The sequence below is a fragment of the Pezoporus wallicus genome, unplaced genomic scaffold, assembly GCF_028554395.1.
Source record: "Pezoporus wallicus isolate ANWC-B61680 ecotype Strahan unplaced genomic scaffold, APGP_CSIRO_Pwel_v1 contig_12728, whole genome shotgun sequence".
Taxonomy (NCBI): Eukaryota; Metazoa; Chordata; class Aves; order Psittaciformes; family Psittacidae; genus Pezoporus; species Pezoporus wallicus.
Window position 1 is genome coordinate 320,841 of NW_026641132.1, and position 12,792 is coordinate 333,632.

A 12,792-nucleotide genomic window follows, 5' to 3' on the forward strand; every position below is an offset into this window, starting at 1 on the left:
GTGGATGCGGAGCGACCGGTATCCCTAGGGCAGCGTTTGGGTATCCCACGCCAACCCCACGTCGGGACATGGGGAAGCGCCACAAGATTGCAGCCAGGAGCTGGCTGGAGCCGGAATTGATTGTTCTCTCCATTAATGCCAGGCAGCATTTGCCCATGGTGGTACCTGGAGCCATGGGATGGAGGGTGAGGAGCTTGTCCCACCCTTGGTGCTAACGCTGCAGCCGTGTTTGTGTTTCCCCATGCCCTTCGTGTGTGCAGGGTGAGGGTTGGAGCTGGCGGGGCTGAAGCACAACTGATACCCATGGCTGTGCCATGAGGCTGCCAAAGGGGTTTGCAGGTGTTTGAGAGGTTGCTTTGGTCCCTGTGGGGTTTGTGGCTCGGTGCTGGTGGATGGGTGGGTGGGCAGAGGTTATCCACCGTCAGTGCTTGCAGGAGGGGGCAGTGCCATGGGGCTGCTGTGGAGTGACCCCCAGCCACTGCCAGGCTCTATCAGCCTCACCCCTTGCTCATTGGGATCCTTTGGGATCGCTTCTGATGCATCACTGATGTTCCCAACTCTGTGCTGCGTGTCCCCATCACACCAGCAGGCACTGGCCATGCAGGGACGCATGCAGGGTTTGATCCTGCACTCAGGAATCTCCATTGCTTGGAGCTCAGCCCCACCTCACAGCTTGGGTTTGGTGCTTTGTCTTACACATCTCCATCGTCTGCTCTCTCCACGCATGCCCCATCCCACCACAGACCCTCCTGCAGTGGGGGACACCATGGGAACACACAGGGCAGTTGCCATCAGGCAGCTTTGAGCCCCTTTGTTGCGGTGCTGGAGCAGGGAGCACCCTCCTGCTGCAGATGAATGGATCAGGGTCACATCAATGGGATGAGGCCCACAGCTGCTCGGTGGGGATGCACCCAGCCCTGGGGATCTGCTGTGGGGTGATGCCCCATTTCCCTGCTCACACATGGGCTGGGGGGAGCACAGGTTTGGGAAAGGGGGAATTGCTGTCCCCATCCTGCCCTCCTCTTGCTCCCCACCTGCTCACCCCTCATCCGGGGACCAAAGCATCCCCAAGCATCCCGAAACCTCATGGCAGGCTCCGAGCAGAGAAATCCACATCAAATACCCCAAGTTTAAAGTTAAGGTTTGTGACTTGTAACAGGCAAAGAAGTTATTGGATGATTTAATCACTTGAACTGTACCGGGAGGGGGGGAAGCATCTCTTGTACCACAACCTGCGCAGAGCTGTTTGGAGGTGAGCTGTGCCATAGCCAGGGCTGTACAGAGGAACCACCGGGTGTAAATACTGCCGCCGCTTGCTCCAGAGGGGAGGGATTGCTCTGCTCGAGGCGGAGGGGTTTTGTTCACTGTTCTATGGCTCGCCGTGCCCACCAGCAAGTGCCGTGGGCAGCAGTGTCCGAGCGCTGCCCTCCTGGTTACAGAATAAAGAATAGCAAACCAACCAACCCAACCAACCCAAACCACCTTCTTTGGCAGCAAAACCACAGCGCGCTCCCGCGGGGCGGGTGGTGGTGAGAGGGGTTGCGGGGTGGGTTGGGGATGCCTGTGCTAATGGGGCACTGATGGGGTGTCCGAGGTAAAAAGGGCTGAGACGGGGCAAAGGGATGGTGGCAGCAGTGTTGGGGTACCCCAGGATGTGCGGCTCGCTTGGCCCAGGGCTGATACGGCTTTGGTTGTGTGGTGCGTGCCCACCGGCTGCACCGTGACCATCCCATGGCACTGCTGGCAATGGGGCTGGTGGAAGAACCTGGCCCCCCTCCCAAGGGACTGCAGAAGCTGGTGGTACCCAAGGGTGGCTGTGGGACCACAAATCCCTTTGCTAAAGGCCCCTAACCAAGAGATAACCTGCATGTGTGCCAGCATCGAGCAGGGGTGATGCTGGAGGGCACCTTGGCTTCTTTGCTCCCTGACCAGCAGCCAAGGTAAACATTGTTCAACTGTGATTGAAACCTAAAATACAACTTAAGTGGGATTTTAAGAGAAAATGGTTTAAAAATGGATCTTCTGGTGATGGGTGATCCCACACGAGCCCTGCAGGAAGTTATTGGGGAGGCCAATTAGCCACTGCCTAATGAAACAGCAGCCCTGGTATCTATTTGCAGGTATAGATTGCCCTACCTCTGCCATCCACCCCATGGGGTTTGACTGTGGGGTGTGATGACTTTGATGGGTCCCCAAGTTCCCCTCCTGCATCTGCACCCGCGGGGATGATGCTCCAGGAGCTCTGACTACTGTCATGGGGTGTGTAAGGTGATGAACATGGGGACAGGGAGCCAAGGGTATGGCTCTGTGCGAGGGCAGATTGAGGAACTGCATGGAATGTCATCCAGTGAGGGGTGGTTGGTCGGAGAAGTGGATTTTACATGGATTGTGTTCTCCTGGGAGCAGCAGGATTCCTGCCCGGCTGTCCCCTGCCTTCAGCTCAGCATTTCAAGTGGACACCGTGGTCCGAGCTGCTGCACATCCTGGAGGAGGGCTCCCAGTGCTGAGTGACCGCTTTGTCTGCCCAGGGGTTGTCCGAAAGGCTCCTGTGCTGGTGAAGGATCACCCTACATCCCTGCATCACCCAGACACCACCACTGCAGGTACGTACCCTCATCAACCCAACCTGCCTCTGCCAGTCTCCACGCGCTCCTCCAGTGACCGGCTCCCATCACGGAGCACTGGGCAGATACTGCTGGCTCTTGGAGATCAGTCTGAAGATCTCCAAAACCAGTGATTTTGCTGAAATCCTCCTTGGAAAGGCTTTTGCCTTATTTAGAGCCAAGCTGTTCAGCCTCTTGCACCGGTTTAAACGCTGATGAGGGCTGACAGCAGCAGCCCTGATCAGGAATTCACAGATGCTGAAGAAGCAGAAGGTGGGAAAACTCTAAAAGTCAAGGCCAGCATTTAGGATTTAATGATGGAAAACTTCAGCTCTACTTGAACAGCTGTCACATAAAGGGAGGAAAATGAAAAGGGACAAAAGCAGATGGCTTTAAAACAGTCAGAAGTCCAGACTTGTATTCTGATGGGATGGCAGGCAGGTTTTGAATGGGGAAGGGAAGACAGAAGATGGTCCCTGCTGCTTTTGCCCTGGACAGAGGCCATGAGGAGCATTGCAACCTTCTCCTGGTGATGAACTCGTGTTTTGTTGGGATTATGAGGATTATTTTGGAAAGAATTAAAGCAAGAGGAAGATTTTTAGCTGGGCCATGCTGAGTTATAAGAATGGGGAGGAAAAAGCATGAGGTGAGGTTGTCCTTGTTGTGTGAGCCAGGGCACAGTGTTGCTTCAGCATCCTCCCTGCAATCTGCATATGCTCTGTGGGTGATGGGGAGAGGGAGGCGGATGTGGTACCCAGTGATGAGCAGGGAGAGATTGGAAAGAAGAAATATATATATAAAAATGTGTGTGTATATATATACACACATATATATATATATCACATATATATATATATATGTATGTATATATATGTATGTATAAAACACACCATAACACAAAGCCCGTGTGCTGGTAGCACCCAGCAGAGCAGGGACTCTTCAACTCAGCATCTGCCTGGGTCAGACGTGCCTTTGGCCAGGAAAGCCGGTCACCATTCCTGGTCTCCTTGCCGCAGGAAGCATTTCAAACTCCGCTGACAATTGCAATCCCTCCAGTCATTTGTCAGTTCTGATGATTTGCTGTGAAATTATACATGCTCTGTGATAATGATGCAGAGGGTAAAGAGCTGATCTTGGCAGGGGATGAGACATTTGGGGCTGGCGAGTAGCTTGGAAGGAAAATAGGCAGGCTTTTGATGGGATGCCTGGCTCTTATCAGCACTAGGACACTGAAGGGCGTTGGGCAGGGGTATTTGGGCTGGCTGAGCTCTGCCTTGGCTTGTGTGCCCCTCTGGGAAGAGTTGGGCTCTTGAGGTCCTTGGGAACAAGTGTCGCTGTGTGTGCAAGGGTCAGAGCTGGATTAATTGTCAGGTTTATTTGTGCTCTCGTTCCTGGCCTCCTGCAATCACCCAAATGAGAGTTTGTCAGGGCTCCAGGCAGCGCAGTGCTCATAAATCACTCACCACCAACGGGAGCTGGGAGCAGTTGTGTGTGGAGCGAGCTGTGTCAGCCCCAGTGAAGCGCAGGTGCTCAGAGGAGCCTGTGGGATGTTCACAAACAACAAGGAACCAAACCAGAGACACGGACGAGCTCCCCAAACAAAACCCCTGCAGCCTGGAGCCGGGGTTGTCGCACCCCTCGCAGGGTGCAGGGTTCAAGCCCTGCGGAAGCTGGGTTAAAAGGCAAAGTCCTTGTGGTGCTTTCGAGGGTTTTAGTGCAGATCAGGCTTGGGCTCTGCCCTCCCAGCCTCACCGGCTTCACAGGCTCCCTCCGGCTGGCACAGCAGTGATGCCATGACAGGGGACACGGGGGAGCATCCGGATCCCATCCAAAGAGGGACCACATCCATCTGCTGCACGCAGCAGCCCCGGTGTAACCAGCAACAGATGAGGCTTTCCCCTTGTTGACCTGGTACAAGGAGAACAGGAACAACTCCTCTCTCTGTGGCCTGGAGATCAGCTTTGCCACCTCCATGGTGGCGAGAGCATCGCTCACACGTCGTTTGGAGTCTGCCTGTTTGAGGAGGCCGGTGCGTTTCCCTGCTTTGGGAATAATCCAAGCGTTCCTCCCTGTAACCTGGCGAGGCGCAGGGTGTTAGCAGCGGTGGTAAACTCCATCTGGAGAGCTCTGCTTTGAAGTCGGATGCTGTTTTAAACTCCGCAGGGTACTTTCACTTAGGAACAGCAGCGGTTGTCAGTAAAGACTGATCTCGGTCCAGATATTTTTGCTGCCCCCTGACTTCTCTCCGTATTTATTGGTCGTTTGCAATCTCTTTGATGGCGAGATGCATGGAGAAAACTCAGTGCCGGGGGACAGGAAACACCGATGGCACGAGGTCCAGCCGTAGTAACGGTGGTGTATTTAGAGCTGTGGGACCTCGTGGAGGGAGCAGAAGCCCTGAGGAGGGCTGGTCTGAGGTCTCACCCGTGGGTGTGCAGCCCCCATCAAGCCGATTGCTCCACATGTGCAGGTCAGCATTAGCACAAACCCCCGTGCCTGCAGGAGAGGGGCAACTCCATGGGCTGCTGGGGACTCATCTCCTGCCTCTGTTGGCACAGCAGGAAGAGAAGGTTCCATGAAGAGCAGGATGCAGACAGGCACCATCCAGAAGGCCTCTCCCAAACACCACATCCCTATTCAGCACGCTCCCCAGACTGTGCGGAGTGGCTGTCAGCACATGGGATGGGCCCTGAATCAGCTCCAGCAGGGCACGGACTCTGAAGAGGTTTGGACCCCGCTGACCTGGGTGTTTGTTTGCAAAGGCGGGTCTGTGGCTGCGCCATCCCGATCCAGCCCTGCCAGGATCCAGGAGTATTTTCTGCTGCTGTTTCATCCTGATCCCTTTCCAGGACGCGAAGCAGCTGCCAGGGGTCAGACGCAAGGAGCCTGGTCGGTGCGTGCCTGGAGATGGGTGCCAGGTCTGGGCCTGCATTCCAGTTGGACCGAAGCAGAGCTTTTCCCCATGGGGACGTTAATCCTGGGCCTTGGCCTGGAGCCATCTCCAGCATTCATGGTTTTGGAACCAAAACCGAGCTTCATTCTGCTCAAGGGAAGAACGAATCCTTAAACCCCAACTCTAGAGAAGTCACAACCAATTCAAGCATTGCTGGCTCCTCAGCAGTGAAAGCCATCAGCTTCACCCCCTCTGGACCCATCTTTAAGCTCCCAGTCCCTGTGGGCTGCTGGACCATGCTGCTCCCCATCAAACAGCAGCAGCCCCCAAGCTGGAGCTGCCTCCTTTGTCCATTGGTGAAGGAGAAACCAAGCAGCAGAGGTTGGAAACCAAATAGCAGAGGTTGCTCTTGGGTCTCTTTGTGGGGGAGGGCAACCTTTTTATTAGGTCCAGATGTTGCTTTCTGCCCCGGGCCATGCTGGGAAGTAAAGCAGAGTGTGTTACTGTTGGCTGGAAGAGCCTCTTTGGAAACAAGCTCAAAGGAAGTGGGGTTTCTCCTGCACCCTGTTACCTGGGGGAGATGGGCCAGCACAGGAGGCACAGGCAAGGAGTCACCTTGCTGCTGAGCAGCCCTCTTCCCTTTGCTCCCAGAAGTGAGTATGGCTTTATCCAGCTGCCCACTTCTCCAGGGCTCTTGGGTACCTGCTGTCCCCAGGCTGATGGCACCCATAGGGAGCGTTATCCCCATCACTGAGCTGACAGGTCCCTTTGGACCGATTTCTGTATCGAGATGTGGAGATGGAGCACTCCGTGGGGGTAAGGCTGCTCTCCAGATGTTACTTTTCACCATTAGGCAGTGTTTAAAAGCATATGTGATATTTTCCACCCCTTTCTGAGTGCATTGAGGGGAGAGACCTTTGGAGGGGTGAGCGTGTGGGGAGGGCAGCAGGACCTGCCCCCAGAGCAGCCGCTCCTCCGCAGATGAAGCTGCTTCAGAAAGCACTGAGCTGGTCCCTTTGCCACTGGCTCTGCTGGGCTGTGGCTGATGGAGCCGGGCTCCAACGGGTCCCGGGAGCCAGTGCCAAGCCTGGAGGCCCTCGGAACACGTGGCTCATTAGCAGTGCACTGGGGCTGGGGCTGGGGCTCGCGCAGAGGCTGGGGCTGCCAAATCATTCACAAGTCCTGGAGGGCTCAGAAAGGGCCCAAGCTGCAAAGTTCAAGGGCAGAATGGAGGCAAAGCAGTGCTGTGCTCAGCGAAGTACCCGAGCAGCGAGTGCTGCTCCACCATTCCCTGCTCCACTCCACCTTCACTTTGATACAGGCTCAGGACAGAGCTGTGAGGATGCTCAACTCCTCCCCTAGATACTAGCTAGGGATCTGTGTGGCTTTGGGTGCTATCTCCTCTGGTTCAGTCTATATTGCAGGGTAACGCCTGTGCTCAACCAGCCAAGGATGCTCCTAGAGGCCTGAGATGCTGCTAGCCCAGAATGTCTCACTAGAAGCTGGACCTGAAGCTAAAACTCCAGCTCAGCACCTCCAAGGCCATCTACTTGGCTGCAGCAGGTTGGGAGGTCCCTAACATGATGTTCATCATCACCCAGCCAGCCACAGGCACGGGGTGTGCCAGTGCTTAACACCATCCCCTGTACTCAGTGTTCTGTGAGTGTTGAGGCACTGGAATGGGCTGCCCAAGGAAGCTGTGAATGTTCCATCCCTGGTCATGTTCAAGGCCGGGTTGGACAGAGCCTTGGGTGAGATGGTTTAGTGTGAGGTGTCCCTGCCCACGGCAGGGGGGTTGGAACTGGATGATCTTGAGGTCCTTTCCAACCCTAACTATTCCGTGATTCTATGATTCTATTAAGAGGTCAAAGAAGAACACAAAGGCTTTTATTTCCTGAGGCATTTGTCAGCAAGGCAAATGTGCTTTTTAAAATGCACTGTGTTTTCCTTGCTGCCCTCCCATGCAAAAGCCAAATGGACTTTCACAAGCACAGAGCAGGGTGCTGGCTTGTGTCCTGTATAATCCAGTGCTTGAGGATTCAGATGAGGAATTGGTTGGATCCCTGCTTATCAGTAAGCAGGATATATTTAAATGAAATGGGCAGATTTCAGCACTACATCTATAATTGCTGGTGTGTTCCTCTCCTACTCTGATTATTTATGTTGAAAATGATAAATGAGGGATTGATGGTTCTAGCTGGCTCATGAATAATCAGGTTATTTCACTACAGAACCCCAGGGGAAGGTAATGTTTCCACAATCCTCCGTCAAAGGGAGAAAGCAGTTTGCACGCCTCTGTGTGTGTGTTGCTCATTCCTCCACTGCCTTGCACTTGGCTTGGTTTTGCACGCTCCCTCTGCAAGTGTGCACATCCCCATCCACTCCCACAGCACACCCCAGTGCCAACACAGGTTCCCAGTCCGTGCAACCCCTCGGTATTGTCACCTGCAGCCAGGCACAGGGTGTTAGGAGGTGATGGGCATCTTGTGATGGGAGGCTGCATGGCCAGGGTGCAAGCCTGGTGCTCTGGGAAGGTGCAGGGACTGCAGCAGTCGCCTTGGAAGCAGCCCTGATCCCATTTGTATTTCAAGGAGCTGGTCTCAGGGTTTGCTTGTGAGACAGGAAGAGCCCTGGGGAGATGATTTGTATGTTTATGGATATAGCAATATCTAATCGCTGGGCTCAGAACAGGCTCAGGAGAGGAATCTGGAGGTGGTTAGCTGGAGAGGAGGATATCTTTATGCTAGAAATGTGCTGTCCGCCTGTTTGCAGGGAATCAAAGGCTTGGCAGGATGAGCATTTTCATCCTCATAGATGTGAACTCCCCATCTGTCCTGGACTCTGAGGCGTGGAACTGTTTAGATCCAATATCATTATTAGAAGCAGAAAATAGAGCTCATAAAACTCCCTCCTTACGCCCCCAAAAAAGCAATTCCAGGACCCTCTATCCTACTTGTGAACAAGCCATTCCTGCATTGATTTTCCCGCTGCGGCTGGGCTCATTGCCAGGGGAAGGGGACTCAGTGCTCCAGCAGAAGCTGAGCAGCCCTGGGGCAGCTCCTGGCTCCTCTCCTCTGGAACCAGACCTGTTTAGAAACAGGCAGGGGAGCTGGGGACGGTCAACGTGGTGGCAAACCTGCACGGCCAGGCCACCTTCCTGCTGCGCCGTGGGGTAACTACAGAGGCTGCATCTGCGGTGGGAATCGCTCTCCCAAGCAACAGGCTGAAAATCAGCACTATATAGACTTATCATACAGACTTACAGGCTGGGCAGGCACTGCAGAGAGCAGTCGGGATGGAAGTCACCAACCCACCACCAGACCAAGTATCCAGAGGCCCATGAAGCCACCCTGGAGTCTCAACTGCTGATGCTCAGGTGTCCCCAAGGCACTGAACATGCATCATGGGACAAGAGGAGGCTGCAGAGCTGCATGTAGAGCATCTCAGGTGGGGTTAGTCACCTGGGAGGTAGGTGTGGAGCTACAGGGTCATCTGCGCTGGGGACAGAGGGACCTCGAGGCATATCTGCTGTGACAGACTCCCATCCCATCCCATCCCATGTCTGCTCCCCGCAGAGATGGCCTAAGTGACAGTTCAGCATCCTGTGCCACAGGAGATGCAGTTCATGCAGGTGCCAGGATATGCATCAGTCCAGGCATGATGCTGGTGGGTCCTTTGCATGGGTATGGATTCATGACAACATAACAGGACAATACAGCTTCCCTGCAGCTTGGCATTGCCAAAATGTGTCAAAGAGACTTCTGCATGTCCAGGCTGTGACATTGCCATCTGCTGAGCACAGGGAGCACAGACTTGCACGTGGTAGCTTCAGGCCGATGGCTTGGCAGCAGGGGGAAGTTTTTACTGCTCCAGCATCAGGTAAGCTTCTTTCTTTGGCAAATCTGTGTTATTTGTTGACTCTACATAGCTCTGGAATGAAATCTGATGAAGGCGTCTGTTGTTCCCTTGCAGCTCTGCTTTCTTGAGTGGAATGGGGATCCCAGCATGTGGGGTTTTATTGTTATTTAATTTCTAGTTGCCCATTATCAGCAACTTCTTTTAGGTGAGGCTTTTGGCATTTTACGCTCGGCATTCTTGCTGTCTGTAAAAGCAGCCTAAACCTTTCCTTCTGTTCATAAAGGCGTCTAGTCTAAATTTGAAGTCCATCCATTATAACTTCAGCACCTTGTAATCCCTCAGAGATATGTGCAATTACTCTCTGAAATATCCAAGGAGCAAAACTAATACCAAGCATCATCTGCTTAAATTTACAACATCCAAATAGCGCAGTAAAAGCCACTAGCTTAGGGCTTAGCTCATCTGAGCGCACTTGCCAAAACACATATCCTGCATCTAATACTGCTTTTGCTGCTGAGGATTTAGCTGCCACCTCAGGAATCTTCATTGGACGGCATTCCTGGTTTAAGGTTTTATTTGAATAACAGGAGTGGATGCACATGTCCTTTGTTTGGCATTTGGGTTTCAATCACTGAACTCACCCAGTCTATGCATTCCCTGCCTTCTCCTGTTGTGTTTCTTCAGGTGCTTGAGCATGAGCGGGTCTCCCATCCTTCATCCTAGGAGCAGTTCAGCCTTGATTTGTGTCAAAAAGCTTGGGATGAGGATATGGGCACTTCCCGTGCACCTGAAGCAAGCCTCTTGCATAACATGGCTCTCCTCCTTTCCATTCCTTAGAGTTTAACAGCTGCTTTCATCCAAGCCTATTGACTTCATCCCTATAAATCCAATATGATTTTTCCATAAGGATTAGTGTCAGATTCTCCCTGCAGACATCTTAGGTCTTGGAAGACAGCTGAGAGCTCTACTAATAGCTGGCTGGCGAGCCTGAGGCTTTTACAGCAATGGCTTTAAAAACACACTTCATGGCTAGGCAGGGTTTTAGCCCTGATGAAACCCATCTGGCTTCATGACTTGGAAAGCCAGGACCTAGCAGGGGTCCTGATAGTGTACTAGGGTGTGCATATCTGAATATGAAATACGCATTATGTGGGCTTTCTTGCCCTGGAAGGTCATGGAAAGGCTGGGAGAGGAATTACCTTGATTGAACACTGGGGCTTCATAGGTGGGTGGAGCAGGATCAGGCAAGAAAAGGGAAATGTAGAGTGAAGAAATGGTGAAATCTTGAAAGGTAAAACTGCCCCTGTGGGAAATGTGAGTTTTGTGCCCACTGCTTTACAGCTCTCCCTGGGCGTATGTGACAGAGCAGGTTTTACACATCACAGCACTGACAGACTGAGACACTGCCCCCCAAAACCATGGGGAGCTGGGCTGAAATCCATGGGCTAGGGAAGGACACACCAAAAACAATCCCTCTGGAGGGGAAAGGGGCATTAGGCACCAGGTAAATGGATAAGGAAGTGAAGAGGAAGGAAACCCCAGATACATCAGCATGACAGTTTGAGCATTTTATTATGATATATAAATTTTGTCTTCTTAAATTATTCTCTATGAGTTGAACAGAAAGGAATTATTGTGGAGGGGGGAATATACAAAAATAAAAGGATATTGTGAACTACTGCACCACCACATATACAACAGTAAAGTACTTTACAAGCACTTAGAGAATCAGACTTACAAAAATAAAAATATGACACATCCTTATGCAATTCCACCAGTTATATGTTCTCTTCTTCCTTCTCTAACCTTCAGACACCTTTCAACCCCATCTTCAGGTCACGATTCACATAGTAGGATACTTTGCCCACTTTGATGGCCATCACAGTATCTGAAAAAGAATCAGTGCCTCCCAAGGCTTATAAAATACAATGATTATAGAGGAGATGTTCAGAACAGATCCATCTGTGAGTGATGGGGTGATCCTCAGGGAGCAGGGTTTAGAAATGTTAATATCTCACATCAAGATACATCATTCCCTACAAAGGGCTCCTCTTCTCCACAGAGGCACAGCTCTGTGCATGTGTGCTTGATATACACAGCCCCTGCAAGCCTGGGGGACACCGTTACTCAGAGTGGGACTGAATGACTGTGACATAGGATGGCTCTGATTTTGTTTTGGCTCTAAAGAAGACAAGGATGCCCTTTCCTACAGGAAAAAAAGGCAGGCTAAAAGTACAATGGCCAAATATCCAACACACTGTTCCCACACGGAACCATTTGCCTCCAGATCGGATTCATGCAGCCTTTAGTCTTCAGTTTGCTCTACAAAGTCTTTTGCTTTTTCACCTTCTAGTGACCTTTCCTGGTTTTTTAAGACTCACTCAACATAAATAGTAAACAGCATTCACTTCTCTGACCAGCAGCTCACTCAAACACTGCTATCAACACCCAAACCTCATTTCATCATGCCCAGAAAGTATGCACCTAGGGTGCGAATCGGTCTGTATTTCACATTGAGAGAAGTAGAGCTGGCTTAGGAACAATAACAAAGGAAAACAAAAAAGACAAGAGAAGCAGGGAACTGTTTGGTCAAAGTTGTGCTCTCTGCGGATTGTGCAATGTATTCCACAGATTCAGAGTTCAGTATTCAGTTGGGGTTCAATCTTTATGACCCCAAATGCAATGACCGCAATGCGGGCAGACAGCCCCAAGCATGCCCCAGGGACAAAACAATCACAGGAATGAAGGGGATGGAGGGCAAACCCCACACCTCTGAGACAAGTGATTTTCCATATTGCAAATAAACAACTTTCTTCCCCCAGAAAACAGATGCTAAAAGGGAAAGTTTCTGATCTCAAAAATAGCTATTGATGGGAAATAATTCCCAAAGGCAGAGTCTGTCTTTACCCATCAGGTTTACAGGACTGTGGGCAGCATCAGGATCCTGGGAGAAATCCTGTAGCCACAGTCCCAGCTGCTGAAGGAAACTCACCTTTCTAAGCAGCAGTGCCATGGTCTAAAGTAATCATTTGCATCTTTCAGAAAATAGACATGAACAAAGATCTGTTGCTGAGATTAATAATGCTCCATTTAGAAGAAAAACACCTCTTTGGTGGGGACTGATCGTTCTTTTTAGATGTACAAACATACTACAGGTAAGGCACTTCTTGGCTGCTTGGAGTGATTAATTGCCAACACACATAAACTTCAGTTTCTGGCATTTAAGCAAAAAAAGTCATCACTTTCCCCACTCATGAGCAAGATGAACATTGGCTCTTCTACAACTGCCTAACCCAGCCACAGGGATAGGAGCAATAGGGAGGGTGGGCAGCAGGGTGGGATCTGCGCCCAGGCAAGGGTAAAGACGTGACCCTCTGTGGTTTTCCTGTCCTCAGGAAAAACAAATTCCCTTTCCAATGCCAGCTTTCATTGGGAAGA